The 16,920-nt window shown below is 36.1% G+C and overlaps 1 protein-coding gene across 12 annotated transcripts in view; it reads right to left on the bottom strand.

The window, feature by feature from the left end:
* LOC101742460 (endophilin-A) overlaps nt 1-16,920 on the bottom strand; it is a 41,608-nt gene that overhangs the window by 22,674 nt on the left and 2,014 nt on the right. For 5 of the 12 annotated variants that reach the window (XM_021350194.3, XM_062674738.1, XM_062674737.1 and 2 more), the window contains exon 1: nt 2,425-2,560. The exons of the other annotated variants lie outside the window; for them this stretch is intronic. The gene's annotated coding sequence lies outside the window, so the exon portion shown is untranslated. Of the gene's footprint in view, nt 1-2,424; nt 2,561-16,920 lie in introns of those variants that run through there. 12 annotated transcript variants of the gene reach the window in all.

Genomic DNA, 16,920 nt, shown 5'->3' with positions numbered 1-16,920 from the left:
TTGATACCTGCAATATGTGGCTTGTAGGAAGCGTTAACGTTGGAACTCTCTCTCGGCTCACGGGTGACCCTCGTAGCCCGAATGGTTGAGTAAGATAAGGCTCACCGGTGAGAACCCAGGCCTGAATGAAAATACTCGATTTTTCATATGGCGTTCAACGTGTTAAGGAACATTAGCCTGTCTTCCCAAAACATCCACATGAACTGAAGCCAAAGGGTAGCTCAGATGAAATACATAGATAAATAACAAAAAATTAGTTAAACAGAGAAATATGTTCAAGTAAGAAATAATTTTAATTTCAGCTTGGAAATTTCTTTTTCCGTGGACACACACAAAATACACATCATCTCCAAACAAATCGGCAAACTCAGATTAATCGCTTGGCTGTGTGAAATGTTCTGCGAAAGGCCATTAATCAATGTACCAGTCTTGATTAAAGCTTTTTTTCTGTTAACGAACTGAGAATCTGCAATAGATTGTTAGCTTAAGAAATTGAATTCCCATAAGTCCCATGTTCACTCTGAACACAATATATTAAACGTACGTGTAAATAATCTTGGTACGCCTGAAATATTCAATATTTTTCGAGAAGTAACCGTTTCGCTAAATTATTTAGTAATTAACGCTATTATCGAACGTAACATGTGTGTAACGATACACATAATTGATATGAAACACAATGATTTATTTGTTAATCAATTCAATATAAAAAAAATTAAAGGCAAGAAGTTTGTAGCTAAATTGATTTTAGACAAAGCGCATTAAAACTTAAAACCTCTTTTAGAAAGTAAGCTTTGTCAGAGAACGCAGAACTTGTAGTATGTATTTGCATCTTATATCCCTAAATAGTTAATAAATGTCTGTCGTGCTTTAAATACTGATGATAGAGTATGATGTCACAACATCGAATAAGTAGCGATAAGAACATGCTGAAATGTAAATGAAGTTATACGAAAATCTCAGTAACAAGATTTTTTTCTCAAAGTAAATACATTAACAGTGTATCATAAATCATAATCATTTTCCCCTTACACCCAATGAGCCCCATTTATGTCTTTGAAAGATCCAGCCAACTTGACTTGAAAAGGCTCAAAATAATGCACCGTCGTTATTGCCGATCAAACTGTAAAATATATAAGCCGACACACAAGAGTAAGTAGTTATGTGAGATCAGTACTGAACTAATAAGCTACTACTACTAACACTAATATACAGCGCATGTAGAATTAACAGCAAATTTCTTTTTTTTTCAATATCACACTGTCTCTGTGTGGACTAGAGTTCTTCGGTGACATCGCTACTAAAGATGGTAAAGATGGAGGTAGTGTATTAGAGCAAGCTAATCAATGCCAGTAACTCTGGCGACATTCGATCTAAAGGTCGCAGCCACCAAACCCACCTATGATGCGCTACATGACGCCAAATATCGTCACCCATTGTCTTCCTCTTTTTGCCCTCACTCCATATTTTGTGGGGTCGGCGAAGCGTGTCCTCTTATTAAGCTGCATAAAGATTTTGCATGAGTATCACGCCTTAATCCTCCTTGGGCTATATGTATATCTATTGCAATGTACCCAAAGGAGGGAATTTTTCTGTTTCTTCTTTTGCTTTTTCTTTTATTTCATGTGTGTTTATGATAATAGTATTTTAACATACAATTTAGATTTTTAAATAGCTAAATTGTTACCTAGTTGTATGACATCGTTAAACAAAGAATGGTTTCGCGTAGGAGTTGCCTTTATAAGTAGCCACCAGCGCAAGCACGATTAAATATAATGTTCGTTTTTAATATAACTATTTTGTTTTATTTATTGTACATAAATAACATGAAATGATGTAATTTAGATTGTAGCCGCATAAATTAGATCGATTTAGGTCACTTGAGAGGTTTAATGTGGCTTTAAAGAGAAAAAATATTATACGTATGTACTTCTACTATAATGTAGCTATAAATACATTCGAGTGATAAAAAAATATATTACTTACAGCAGTTACTTATTACTACTAATAAAATTTGACACCATAGAAAGTATTGAAGCATAATTAAAATTTTCCCTTAGAACAAACCGTAATAAAAATTACGTCGGTTTTCTCATTGTGTCATTGACGTCCGTCACATCATTTGGTAAACCAATTCGATTATTTCACGTTACATAACAATTTCAACGGTCTTCAACTAACAATTTGACGATCAAAAATAAATATTGACCAAATAAAATACTTATATCACTGGCAACGATTTGTCGAACGAGATACATTTAATATGAAAGGATTTAAGACTGAACGTCCATCAAAGCGAAGTGAAAATATAATATCTCGCCACTAGTGGTTGTTACGACATCAATATTTCAGATATGAAAATAGACTATTCACTATACATAATTATTATGATGAAATGAATATCATCATGTAGTTAATGTTTACCTTTTATCCTTTTATCTCGAATAAATCGCTCTGGTCTTTTGAGATCACACAACACACACTTTGACGGTAATTATGAGTTGACCAGTGTGAGTGCTACGACGTAGCAGTTGATAGTTGTCGTAGCTCGGTCGAGACTGAGACATCGGTGGCGCTACCGTTTCAAGGGCTGCGCGCGCAGCCTCGCCCCTCACACATGAACCCAATATCAATCCACTAGCAAACATACCAAAACGATTTACGAACATTCGATTTAAATCCAAATGTGGCAGTCTCGGGTTTATTTGAATGGCCAATGTCCCGTCATTAGAATAATCACATTTGTTGCAACAATTTTACTGGTACTTGAAATATATTTTTCACATTCAGCAATAAATTCTATACTGAAAAATATTTTGTAGTAGAGCATACTATTCTGTACATTAAAACAAAGCTTCAAGTACATATTATTACAATTCTGATAGAATGGAAGTATATATTGTGTTTTCCTTATTTGGGTGAACGAAATCACAGTCCGACCGGTGTAAAGTGGTAGACGAGGCACGTGGATGTCACAGCATGAATGTCACTATCCACTATGAAACATGAGGCAGAAATCTCAAATGTATTATTGTTAAACTTTTTTTTTCGGACAGGGGGCCGAATCTCATTCGAGGCTCCCACACTTAGCGCGGGGTATGTAGAAGTTGGAGGTCCGCATATGTTAGGGGCAGACTGCTAGCCTAAGGTATTTTAAGGGTCCTAACCTCTAAGCGACTCCCCTTGTGCTCTTTCACTTAACGTTCGATCTCCGCCCGAGGTCAGACGTCGAGCAGAGTAGGGGTGTTTCCGCTGTCAATACTACAACTAGACTCGTGGCGACACCCCTAGGACGCCCGATCGAAGGGTCCAACGACCAAGGACGCCGGGCTTTGCGGTACGGTAGCCCATCAGACCGCACAGGCGATGCCGTTGGTGTTCCGCAATAACCCGCCGAGTTGGAATGCAAATGGCAAATCAGATTTTTAAAGTAATTTGGTTATCGCCTTATGGAGGTCCGAGGATTCAGGATCAGTTCATTTCGGAAAAGGGGTCTTTTGCGCAAAATATTTGAGAATCCCTGAGCTACATAATAAAGAAAAGTCTTGGGAAATCAACGATTTACCATTTAAATACAGATTATGCCGTGCATAATGGACTAGTAAGTACCTCTCGTACTAGTATGAGTATTTGTGTACAAATTGAAGCATTCCGTAGTAGAGTCTTTAAAAATAAAACTAAATCATGTAAATAAATAATTATTTTATCCCGCCAAATTTAGTATAGCTTGTAATCGAATACCGTTTCGATATTCCTTAGTAATATCATAGTGGGGAAAAAACTAGATAATTTATATTTAAACCATTTAAAGTTGAAAGTTTTATTTTTAAGTCACGATTTAAATATATTGAGAATTTTCCGCCCCTTTATTGTGAAATTACAAGAAAGATCGAACCATTTTTATAAATTTATAAGTGAATCTCAACTTATATACAAAGACTTTATGAAAGGTTATGACATTTACTTCTACATACTTCACACGCTTACGTTCGAATTATATTAACATCCAAATAACTACACCAGTGTTTTACAATACATATCAATAAATATTACTGTATTGTCCGTTTGTAATGCTAAAATAACAGCTTTTTACTAAATATTAAATAATATACGGTATTTTGGTATAACAAAAAACTTATGATTTTTCTGCCAATCGCTCAGTTTATTCTTGTTAATCTCCGAAACGGCTCGTCCCATTTTGAGTGGATTCTCACATAAACATATAAATAACTGATGTTATGAGGCGTAACTTTATCTACATTTTAACATAAAAAAATAATAACGATAAGAAAAAAAAGGATTGTAGCAAAATCCGTTTCGAATAGGAGGTTTATTAATATCAGATAAAGCCTCAGCAAAGCGTGGCCGCATAACAATTTCATAAATACAACAGCATAGCCTGGAATATATTCATATTAATAGATAGAACGAAACTGTGACGGTTCTGATTTCTACGAAACTCGAGTTTCGTGGTTACACAGTAAAAATAGTAACACAAATAAATTAAATTCCCTACAGGCTTTGTCTGGCAGGATAACGGTGCTACTCACGTCACGGGCAGGTCCAAGGCCAGTTCTATTCGCTAATTTTGTCTTATTCACGCAATTAAAGGACTCTCTCTAATCATTATATTATATAATTACTCAATATTGTATTTAAGATTTAAGAAATAGACAAGGAGTTTTTGAATATTCATAATAATTGACGTATTTCTATTTTATTCGTTTTACTTATCAAATTATAGTGGATTCGTTATCGGACATTGCTACAATTGCTATTTAAGTCGTTTTTTATCAAGTTTCTAAATGAACAGCCTTTTTTAACATTTTAAAACATCCATAGAACGTCTGCTTATTTCTCGTGGGTTCACTTCTAGGTCTCTCCAAAACTTGAGGGAGGTGTATTTGGGAGTTGAACGTCAAAAAGTCCCGCATTAAATTCGTATTACGGAGATAATCTCAGCAAAAGTACACCTTTTTCCAGTAGAAAATCGCCGGTTCCCCCCCTATGTGGGAGTTGAACCTCACCAAAAACTCCTGCCGCTCAGAGCCGGCGCGCTACCCCGGACCGGGTCGGAGCCCAGTTGGGGTTATTGAGGCGGCGGGACAGAGTTTACGCAGAGTATATTACATTCATCCCACCGTCCCCCAGACGGCGGACAGGCCGGCGGACGGCTGCCGGCGACACGACCACTGGTTCCCTCGGTCGACGGGCCGGGAGCCCGCCTTGATGGCACCGAGCTACTACCCGGTACCCGCACCTTCCCTACTATCTACCGGTTTCCTAATAAGGGCGAGCGTGCCGAGCACGCCGCTCCACGCCTAGGTAACGCCCCGCACAAAGCGGGTGGAGCCCAAAGCTCTTAAGTGGCCGGATCACGTACGGGACCCCGATCCCGACCTCCTGCTCGGCGGCGGCGGATTTCTGCGTAGTGAAGAGAGCTTTGCCTTACTCGCCCCGCTACCTCCTTCCGCGAGATGCCACACTCGCAGAAGTCGAGCATAGCCTTCCAGGACTCGTCACCGCCAAGCATCACGCCACGACGCCAGGCAGCGACAAGTCCAGCCTATCTTTGCGACAAGGACACGGCGCTGCACCCCCCAAGCGGGGAGCAAAGGTACACTTGGACGAGACAAAAGATGGCTTGAACACGAGGGAGCGACTAATTAATTAAATGGAAAATATAGACTATTTCAACACTCTTTTTGAATGTTGAATTATTTCTATGTCATACAAAGAAACTTAAGTACTCACTTACATTACTTGCACAATTTTAAATATTGCTATTAATTTGAATTTTGGATGAATAAATTTGTTATTACTTTAAATAATATCTTACTCTTCATGAGAACAGGTGGTATTATTCTGTTGTCAGTTCCACAAATCCATCTGAATAAGGATAAATATAGCTATACGAGTAGGGTCTTGAATAATAATGGCTAGGATGCTGATTACATTGTGTTTCTCGGTTTATTATTAAATATTAAATTAGGTGGGTAGCATACAAATTTCTTGCGCTTTTACGTAAAAATGTTTTATAAATTGTTATAAGCTTTCGAGGCTATCTGTTACATTATTAAGACTATTTATAAAATATGAAAATCGTGGTAAGTACTCGTTAAATAATAATCTTTATGACATTTTACGAGTAAATCACATTAGTTCGGGGATTATCAGTCTTTAAATTAAACCTAGGACATCACGCTCGAGTTGTGTAATCTTAATGGTATATCGTTCATTGTAAACATCTATTTTAATAAAAACACTCAATTTAATACATCATATGACGTGCCCTTTCTAAATATAGACTTATTTGTAAAGCCAACCACACATTTTTAAAATTATCATAATGGATTTTTGAACAAAAGAGGCACCTACTTAGATTTTCTACTGTGACATTAGCACTTATTATAGACGCCCGAATCACATGAACATAATAAGAACAATTACCACAAACGACATTTCAAAAGCGGCATTCTGTTTTAAACTTTGATAATGTCTACAACTTTTTTTTTTTGAGATGAAAACATAGCTCTTATTGTGATTTAGCACTCTACTGAAAGAGCAAATTTTCAATGAGTTAACAAAATGTAATTTTTACGGTTATCAAAAAAATAAATCAATTAAAATATTTACGAATGAATGAATCATAGATATCAAACAAGCAAAATATGAAACCAACTATGAAATTATAATCAGTAGGTACAAAGTATGTACGTTAATCTGCAATACATGATAATTCTTTGTTGTTTACTGGAAAATATATTTAAATTACTATGGAAAGAATAAGACTTTTCACTTTTACAAATTCAATTCAAATTCACAAATTTATTATGCTACACAAACTGATTATAATTATTCCATTTTCTGAACAACAATAACATTGTTTTAAGTAAGTATGTTCATATCGAACTAGAAATGTTCATTGAGATTAGGCTTTTTCGTCCAAGCATTCTCAGCATGGTGTTTCCCGAGCGCTATGACATGCCCTTCTTCAAACAAGGTTTGTGGAGTGTATTAAACGGTAGGCAGCGGCTTGGCTCTGCCCCTGGCATTGCTGACGTCCATGAGCGACGGTAACCACTCACCATCAGATGGGCCCTATGCTCGTCTGCCTATACGGCAATAAAAAAGAAAGCATAATTTATAACTCAAGTGCTGTTAAAAGTTTTCTAGAGTCTAGAGTATGAAATTGATAAAAACCTAAAACGACAACAGCGCGAGGATAGCATTTCTAAGCTTGGTTGATTTCATTCAGACGAGTTTGGCTCGGATCGAAGAGAATGCGCGCGCACGCTCACAGTTCGGCGAACACGAAACCATCCTTTTTAATGAGTCCTGTCTTATTACCTGATAATTTACCGGTGCACGATTACACGAATTTTAATTTACGTTGATTGTTTTCAAAAGTAAGAAGAAATGGATGGATTGCGTGAAAGACGATTTGGGTAAAGGGGAAGAGTATGGAAAGAGAAAACACGTTGCGCCGACCCCAGGTAACTGAGAGAAGGGCAGGATAATGATGATGATGATGTTTTCAATAGTAAAAAAATTACATTAAATAGATTGTTTTTTTTACATTCTAACCGACCCCAAAGTAGAAATATAAATTTATCGAGTTTACAACAAATTAATGCATCACATAGTTAGTAGTCTTGAATCTATTACTAAGGTCGTTGTCAATTTAAGCCATTGAGATGTTGGCCGAGTTAAAACGGGTCAAGCATATGAAATGTAAGTCAATGTGTCGGTACGTGTGAGAATCGTCCCCAGTGAAGCAGAGCCGCTCGTGAAAATAGGTCGTGACAAAACCAAGAGGCATATTATTCAAAAATGTATTATATTACACCAACTCGCAAACACAAAGTTACTTGGAATGTCATGTTGGAACAGATCCTAGGTACCATTATGCAATATCGCAATTGTGAAATGGTTTCATTTATTCATGGTCAACATAGACAGAGGAATCGACGGTCCTCTAGTAACTAGTTACCGTTACACAAACACATCCATAAGATCCGAGGCATAGTCAATCCACAGCCTACACATGAGGACTACATTTGAACGTAGTTTGATAAAAATAATTGTTGTTAAATAAACTACTGTTGTTTACTGGTGGTAGGACCTCTTGTGAGTCCACACGGGTAGGTACCACTGCCCTGCCTATTTCAGCCGTGAAGCAGTAATGCGTTTCGGTTTGAAGGGTAGGACAGCCGTTGTAACTATACTAAGACCTTAGAACTCATATCTTAAGGTGGGTGACGGCATTTACCTTATAAATGTCTATGGGCTCGGGCAACCACTTAACAAAAGGTGGGTTGTGACAATGATTTGCTATACAAAATTTCTATTTAGATTCATTAAAAATCCTAAACATCAAAATAAAGAGCTAACAAGAAGACCAAATGTATTTTTGATTGATTATCTATATATTAATACGTGAAGCAAAAACTTTGTATCCCTTTTAACGAAAATTGCGCGGACGGAGGAGTATGAAATTTTCCACACTTATAGAGAATATAGAGAAGAAGTGCACAATGCTAATATTTTTTTAAAATAATGCATAAAAGATCACTGATGTAGGAAACCTATGGAAATGAAACGTCAACAAAAAATTCGTGCCACTGTGACGTCATCTGACCACAAAACATGGCGGTTTTAGTGCTGTACAAAACATTTCAATGTTTTATCAGGTTTTATCGATAAACGTTCTTTTTATTTTATTTTAAATATTGTTGAGTATTATTTATTTATAGAATTTATACTTTAATGGGAAGTAAGTAGGTATATTGTTATGTGCAAATATGATATGATTTAGAAGTGTAAAATCTAAGACAAGTTCGTCTTTCGAATTTGCCAAGTAAACGATAAGATGATTTTTAAAAGTTGTTACACTGATTTTATAAAGTTGTCGTTTGTCGCAAAACATAAAGATATGGCGTAGTACAGTGCCGTCTGCCCATTTCTAGCATGCTAAATGTTATCGTATTTTGAGTACGTGTTTTTCTTAGACTATTACAATCTATTTTAATTGTTTTGCTGACTCTAAAGTCCGTAACACACTACCGCAGCGCACCTCAAGGAAGGTGCGCCGCACCATTTGAATCACTTTCACTTGAGAGTGATTCAAATTGTAAACTTATCAAGGGACCGCGTGAAAAAAAAAACACCTACAGAACATTCATTAATTACAAACGTCATTCCTTGTGACTTCCTCTCTAAAATCACTTAATTATTAAATATTTAACGAATTTACAATAGTGTTTTACTCACTGCGGAATAAAACTATTTTATTTAAATAGTTCCGAAGAGATTTGTCGGTAGCCTTTTTCCCGAAATATCTAAACAGAATGTCTAAATATGTTTTGATGACATATTTTAAAGAGGTATTTATGATTAGTGTCATGATCAATAGATTCCGACCGAAAAATGATGTCCGATTTTTCGGATGAGGGCTCCATAATGAATTTAAATATACCTAGTCAGGTCATAAATTCTGTCACATGTTTAATGTAAAATAATTGAAACAAGTTTATTCATTATGTAACCATTCATATACCAAAATGAACTTAACAAAACATAGATTCTTATGACACTAAAGTTTATTCAAAATGACCTTCGTGATTTTGAATACAGGCCTTCAATCTGCGCGGCCAGTCGTCTATCGCAGCACGAACGAGGTCCATGTCAATATCGGCGGCTGCCTTAATCAAGGATGTCTTGAGTGACTCCAAATTGGGATGAGGCTTTGAGCACGCCTTTTCCTCCAAGTGTTGCCATATCTTGTAATCTAACGGATTCAAATCTGGACTGGAGGAGGGCCAGTCTTCGTGCCGGATGAAGTCGATTTCACGCGCCGCCAGCCAGTATTGTGTGATCTTCGCTCTATGAGCTGGCGCCGAATCTTGTTGGAATACCCAGTGCCTGTTATTGAACATGGTATGAGAAACAGGTTCCAGAAGGTTCGTCAGGACTGTATTTTGATACACAACTGCATTCGTTTTTACATCTTTCTCACAAAAATGTACCTCTGTTAAGCCCCAATATGAAACTCCCAACCATACCATGAGCGAGGATGGAAAATGACCTCGTTGGACACGCGGAATACGGTTGCTTGCTTCTTCACTACTGTGTGCGTACACCTTATCATTTTGTTTGTTGTAGCTCTCTTCTACGGTAAAATTTTTTTCATCCGAAAAAAGAATTTCCCGATATTTTTTTCCCGCGTACCGCTTCAACAAAGCGCGGCATCTCTTCAGTCTCAGGTCCATTAGACGAGCATTCAAACGATGTCCTGTTTTTCCTCGATATGCCCGAAGCCCTAAGTCTTCATTTGACACCCTTTTCACCGTGGTTCTGCTTAACCCCATCTGAAGGGCCAACAGTTTCTGCTTACGTTTGGGATTTCTTTGAATTCGCGCCTTCACTGCTTTTATCACTGCTGGAGTCCTAACAGACCGAGGGCGACCACTTCTTGACCTGTCATCTACACTAGAGTCTTCATTGTATCGTTTGATGGTACGATAAACAAATCTTTTGGTTATATTCAAAATTTTCAGTATGTTAAAAATTTGAATTGGCGCGTAACCGCAACGATGCAACGTAATAACTGCAACACTGTCTTCTTTAAGCGTCCACTCCATATTTAAAAATGAGTAAAATTCTAAAAGTATACATTTTTATTTTCATGAACAATTCGAAATTCGAATTCAATAAACTTTTTTGTGGCCAGCATTCTAAAAGAAAAGTTTTTACTGTGTGACAATACTTATGACCTGACTAGGTATATATAGATAATAGTTTTGGGGCATCGACTTTCTTGAGATCCTATAAAATACGTTTTAATTATTATTTTTGTTTGTTTTAAGCATGATAAAATATGAAATTTTATATAAGCAATCATATTAAATCGATATCAAAGTCAATAAATAATGTACAACCCAAAACAGACGGCCGAACTGACGTGACAATGACATTTGGTGCGCTCAACATGGCGGATTTTCGGCCTCATTAGACGGAGACGGAGATATTTACGTATATTCATGTTTCATTTTATGTACGCACTGAAATACTGTTATATTGTTTTCCTGCGAGTTAAAGTGCTGAGTAAGAACGAGATAGATATATGTTTATGTGTGTGCCTTCAAAATGGGTGCTATTTATATAAGCGATTGTACGTATAGAACCATATGTCGTGTCCCTACTATATAGGTCTATGTAAAAGATACATTATATCAATAAAGAAAACATTACACACACTACATACCATGTATTTGACGCACACACGCATGCATACTATGTCAAACTTTTGTTCGTGACGTCTGTTGTCAAATTGAGAAGAGATTAAATATTGTTTGTCTTTGTTAATATTTTTTATAGTGTAGTCTTGGCGAAATTTGTGATTATAGAAGTATAAAATACAATCATAATAGTATACAAACTTACAATTCCAATTAATTATAGTCGAATTCCGACTACTGCGGGACCTCTAGTGTTATCTATTATCCATATCTGAAGCTCGTCTATTATTAACAACATTAAAATGTTTTTTCGTAAGGATGATATTTCATTCAGGGCGCGATGCTATTATCCTCCCAAGGATTACTTACGGCGCCCGTCTGTCTGCCGTCGCCCGCCCACTCTACATTTTCATGCCAAGTATGTTAACAAACAATAAACGTGACCTTATTCTTGATCGATTCCTTATCATTGAGGTTCGCGACTGCCAGGAATGATCTTCTGGACTATATCTATTCAGATATTGTGACATTAGACATATTACGGCAAACGCAGCCGCTGGGTTGTTAATGGGCTCACAAGATTTTGAAGAGTTTTTAATATTGCAATTATAATTAATAAGAATCCCTAATTAAAAAAAAAATTATAGCCTATGTCACTCGGGAATAGTGTAGCTTCCCAACAGTGAAAGAATTTTTAATATCGGTTCAGAAATTTCGGAGCCTATTCAATACAAACAAACAAATCTTTCCTCTTTATAATATTATAAGTATAAGTATAAGTATAGAAGTATAGAAAACCACTAATTCGCTTTCATGTCTGTAATGCTTCGGTATATGTAAGGTAATTGTTGTTCCTTTTTAATAGTTTTCCTTTAAGACTACATATTTGTTTCCTATTCGAGTTCTAGATTGTATCCTTCGATATTAAAGAACTTAGATTCTTAATTAAAAAAATAAAGCTATTGTACAAAACATGGTTATTTTCATTGAAGACCGAAAAGCAGTTCTCTCTCCTACGTTCTATGGTTAGACCTCTTCATGTTTTCTGAACTTACTACATACTTTGGTTTATAAGTGATCTGTAAACATATTGATTGTGTGCTGCGTGAGGTTCTTGAGATTTCAACGTGCTTCTATTAGTTTTACTGTGCTGACTTATCAATTGTATACTCTAGTGCAGGAGTAGTGTGTACATTTCTTTATTAGTTTAGTCTGAGAGATCCTTATACGCAATTTGAATATATTTACATTTATATAAGTGAGTAGAATCGATGTTATCTAACTATTACTTAGACATCTAAGAGTATGGGACGTTTTTTTTTTTTTTTTTATGGCTTAGATGGGTGGACGAGCTCACAGCCCCCCTGGTGTTAAGTGGTTACTGGAGCCCATAGACATCTACAACGTAAATGCGCCACCCACCTTGAGATATAAGTTCTAAGGTCTCAAGTATAGTTACAACCGCTGCCCTACCCTTCAAACCGAAACTGAAGCATTACTGCTTCACGGCAGAAATAGGCAGGGTGGTGGTACCTACCCGCGCGGACTCACTAGAGGACCTACCCCAGTAATTACGCAGATTATAATTTTGCGGGTTTGATTTTTATGACACGATGTTCACCGTGGAAGTCAATCGTGAACATTTGTTGAGTAGGTATTCCATTAGAAAAATTTTTTGGTACCCGCCTGCGGGATTCGAATAACGGTGCATCGCTAGATACGAATGCACCGGACGTCTTATCTTTTGGGCCACGTCTACTTCGTCGGGTAGACCTATGACATCACATATGAGAGGCATATATGATACCGCTGAGTGCGCATTATAAAGCTTCGTTTATTTTGATTACACACCAAAAACAGTTTTATTGGTTTTATTTTAAGGTACGAATTATTTTAGCATTGAGTTCAAGCAGTGCTTGAAACTAAACGCACAACGTACACATCGATTTCGAACCAGTTTAATTTCAGACGATGATAAATTATTTCTGGACTGTCGATTATTCTGGCGAATTTCCAGTTTAGTCAAAGTTCCTTTTAGAAGAACCGGTATAATTCCAGACTAAATATTACGTTTTATATGTTGACCTGTGAAAAATTTTTTGCCATTGTCTTATGAATTCTGCTATTACTTTCGTACACCTTTTTTTAATATTTATTTTCTTTCCATTAAACGATATTTAAACTACTACAAACATATATAAAAATAGCGAAATAGATTTTGTCGTTTTCAAATGACCAAAGAATAACAGTTAATTATTATTTAAAACTAGCTGACCCGGCAGACTTCGTAGTGCCTCAATCGATAAATAAAAGATACATCAAGGGGACACATCAAAGGAAAAACAAAATTGTTTGTTTTTATATAATTCCGAGCTTTTTATATTTTCTCACCTTTTAAACCTTCCCTGGACTTCCACGAATAATTCAAGACCAAAATTAGCCAAATCGGTCCTGCCGTTCTTGAGTTTTAGCGAAACAGCAATTCATTTTTATATATATATAGATGGTACTTCAGCAAAAAAATTTTACTATGATCTTTAAATCGAGTCTGAAAAATCTTTGATGTTATATTGTATTAACTTACTTAAATTAATTCATTTGTATTTGGTTCAAAGCAATTTACCAAATAAGGCATTTCGTCACAAACCAATACGTCCAGACTTTATAATTTGTTAAATTATAGTTATTATTTGTTTCTAAAATGTTACATTCAAAATGTCAGTAACTATAATATTTGCAATCTATTGGCAAAATAATGTTTGCAGAACTATAATGTTACTTATGCGATTCTTGTTCAAACTGAATTGAGTCTGAGAAAATCCATTTATACGTTATCCAATAATAACGTTTAAAGGTGTAGTTTGAATATTATCATTTTATTTCTTTAGTCGAGAAGAACTATATAATTGTGTTAAGCTGTTGAATTTCCAACGCTTCTCCTGAAAAAGTACATAATTTGCATAAGTGATGTTATAGCAAGCACCGCATGTGCGATATGTCTGACTTCTCAATATAGTAAACAGTAAAGACTCATCACAATGTTACTGAGCGAACTTCTCAGAAAATATTATTTTTAGAAGCAGCAGCCAAGTTTCGAAGAAATACGGACTACCTTTATAGAGAAAACAAGATAGGATTTTTTTTGTTAGCCAAACGTGCTACGTTATACTTTTATTTAAATTTCGCATTGCAGAGAGACTATACTTTTAACAATATAACTTATACAAAGTATAGTTTAAAGGTTTGAACGAGCCTGCGACCCACTTGGTAGTAAGTGTATTTCTCACGAACCGTTTGGCTCCTGAGATGAACTCTGATCATGCGGTAGACGCAGCATGACGTTGATCTCAAAAGAGACAGGCTTTTTATTTTTTATTAAGGAGCTAACATAAATACAATCGATTAATGAAAGGCAAATGTAAAACTATTTGTAAATAAGTTCTAGGTGTTTGAATTTAATGCTAAACTAAGAATAATGAGCAATGATATCAGTGACTAGCTTTGAAAGAATAAGAAAATCAAAACCGTCAAATTATATTTTTAATTTGCATGTTTAGTGTTCATTAACCACCAGCCGGGCAGAGGTCCCTTCCATAATTTATATTGTAAAAATATAACCTATGAGTTAAGAACGTCTTGGTACTACTACTACTACTACTGCCATTAAAATTGTTCTTTTTTTAATATTACTTCTGTATACACTAAAGAATAAATACATAAAAAAATACTAGGACTCGCTTTGCAGCGGAGACAATATCCCCCTTTCGATCCCCACATTCAAATGCTTTTATCTCGCATTTTCAACAGCGCTACGTAATGTGTACATACATATTTAAATAGCAGTTTTAGGGCGTGGTTTTTCCCTTTTATTAAATCGTCTGATCTACACAAAATAATCACTTTCTTTCAATAAATATCAACCGAATAAATTTTTGAAAAACATTCTGTCAATGGATAAAAAATTGCTTATTTTTTATTATATTTAATTTGTTTCACTCATGTTTAACGTAAGTAGTCCCAAAGTTTCAGCGATAACGATTTAAATTGGTCCATTTGTTAAATGTATTTATAAACTTCTAGTAATACAATAAAATCCTCAAAGCTCTCCTCACACAACCCCAGGCGCAACATCAAATTCGATATGCGATTTTCAACTATTACGTCAGGTTCATGAGTAGGTACCAAAATTAATTTCAAATCGTGATTAGTTAGCGCCTTAAGGTTATCCTTTACAAGAGCGCAAACATATAGCTAAGTGTACATTAACGAAGGATTAATCTTAAAACAAAGCTTTTGCTAAATTTGTATTTCAAGGTAAACACGTTTATGTATTAATTAAACGTGACGAATTAAATTCGAATTCGGTAGGCAGCGGCTTGGCTCTGCCCCTGGCATTGCTGAAGTCCATCATCATCATCATCATCATCAGCCTTTATCTGCCCACTGCTGGACATAGGCCTTCCCCAATGCTTTCCACATCATGCGGTCCTCCGACTTCCGCATCCAACGACTTCCCGCCGTGCGCACTAAGTCGTCAGTCCACCTGGTTGGAGGACGCCCCACGCTCCTTGTACCCATCCGTGGCCTCCATTTCGAGGACCATCCATTTGAAGTCCATGGGCGACGGTAACTACTCACCATCAGGTGGGTCGTATGCTCGTTTGCCTACAAGGGCAATAAAAAAAAGTGAGATGACTGCTGATCATGGATTGGATACATTTCTGGGCTTAGTCGTATATTAACATATTATTATGTAATGCCGGTGTGGATTTTGTAACATCTATAAAATGTTTTAACTTTCAAACTAAATACCGGATCTTATTACATGCAGTTATATCACTTGAAAACTGTCACTGCGGCATACCGGCAAAACCCAAATGTTACGAAAGAGAAGGTTAAATGACCGAGCATTCGGGAGATGAGAGCGGATAAAAGCGTCATCATGTGGGAGATCTTTGCTGACCTTTCAATTTTCTCACAAATTAGAGCGCACCTTTTTGGAATTCGTTCAAGTCCCCAAAATTCGCAACATCTGAAAATCTCGTTTATTGAAAAAAATACACATAAAGCTTTTGGTAGCTATTGTTTTGGTTTACTTCTTTTTAAACAGTCAATAATTAATTGCAAATGTGTGTATAAATCAGCCAATCGGAAGATTCTTTCGTACCGATAAGAAACCGATTCCGACTTCAACCTTTGAAACGTTTTAAAATTCGTAACGTTCAATAATTCCAAGATGCTTATAAAAAGACCAGGGGCGAATTCTATAAATAGGAAAACCCCCGCGGCGCCCGTAAACATCTTGAATGCACTCAGTGCCACCATTGATTTGCAAACTTACCGCCTTCGTCTAGTGCATTTGCATATTGACTGTAGAAATTATTGACAACCCAACCGGGTCTTGTTCAATTTCTTCATGCATTTTTTTTTTCGTCATTTTCCACTAATTTAATTAAGGACTGGTCAGAATTACTCAGAATAAAGGATTGTACTGATTATTTTGAAATACGTGAATCTTCCCACCTAGGTCTGTTTGGCTATTAATTAGTTAATATAGGAATGCAACACCTTGATCTGCTACTACTTTATACTATATCTACTACTTTATACTATATCTACTACTTTTACGACTTTGTTCTTCCATAATAACAGTATCCTCGCTTTTCTATCTAACTTTTTT

The sequence above is a fragment of the Bombyx mori genome, chromosome 21 (genome assembly GCF_030269925.1).
Source record: "Bombyx mori chromosome 21, ASM3026992v2".
In the NCBI taxonomy this organism is placed as follows: Eukaryota; Metazoa; Arthropoda; class Insecta; order Lepidoptera; family Bombycidae; genus Bombyx; species Bombyx mori.
This window is presented reverse-complemented; position numbering and strand designations above follow the sequence as displayed.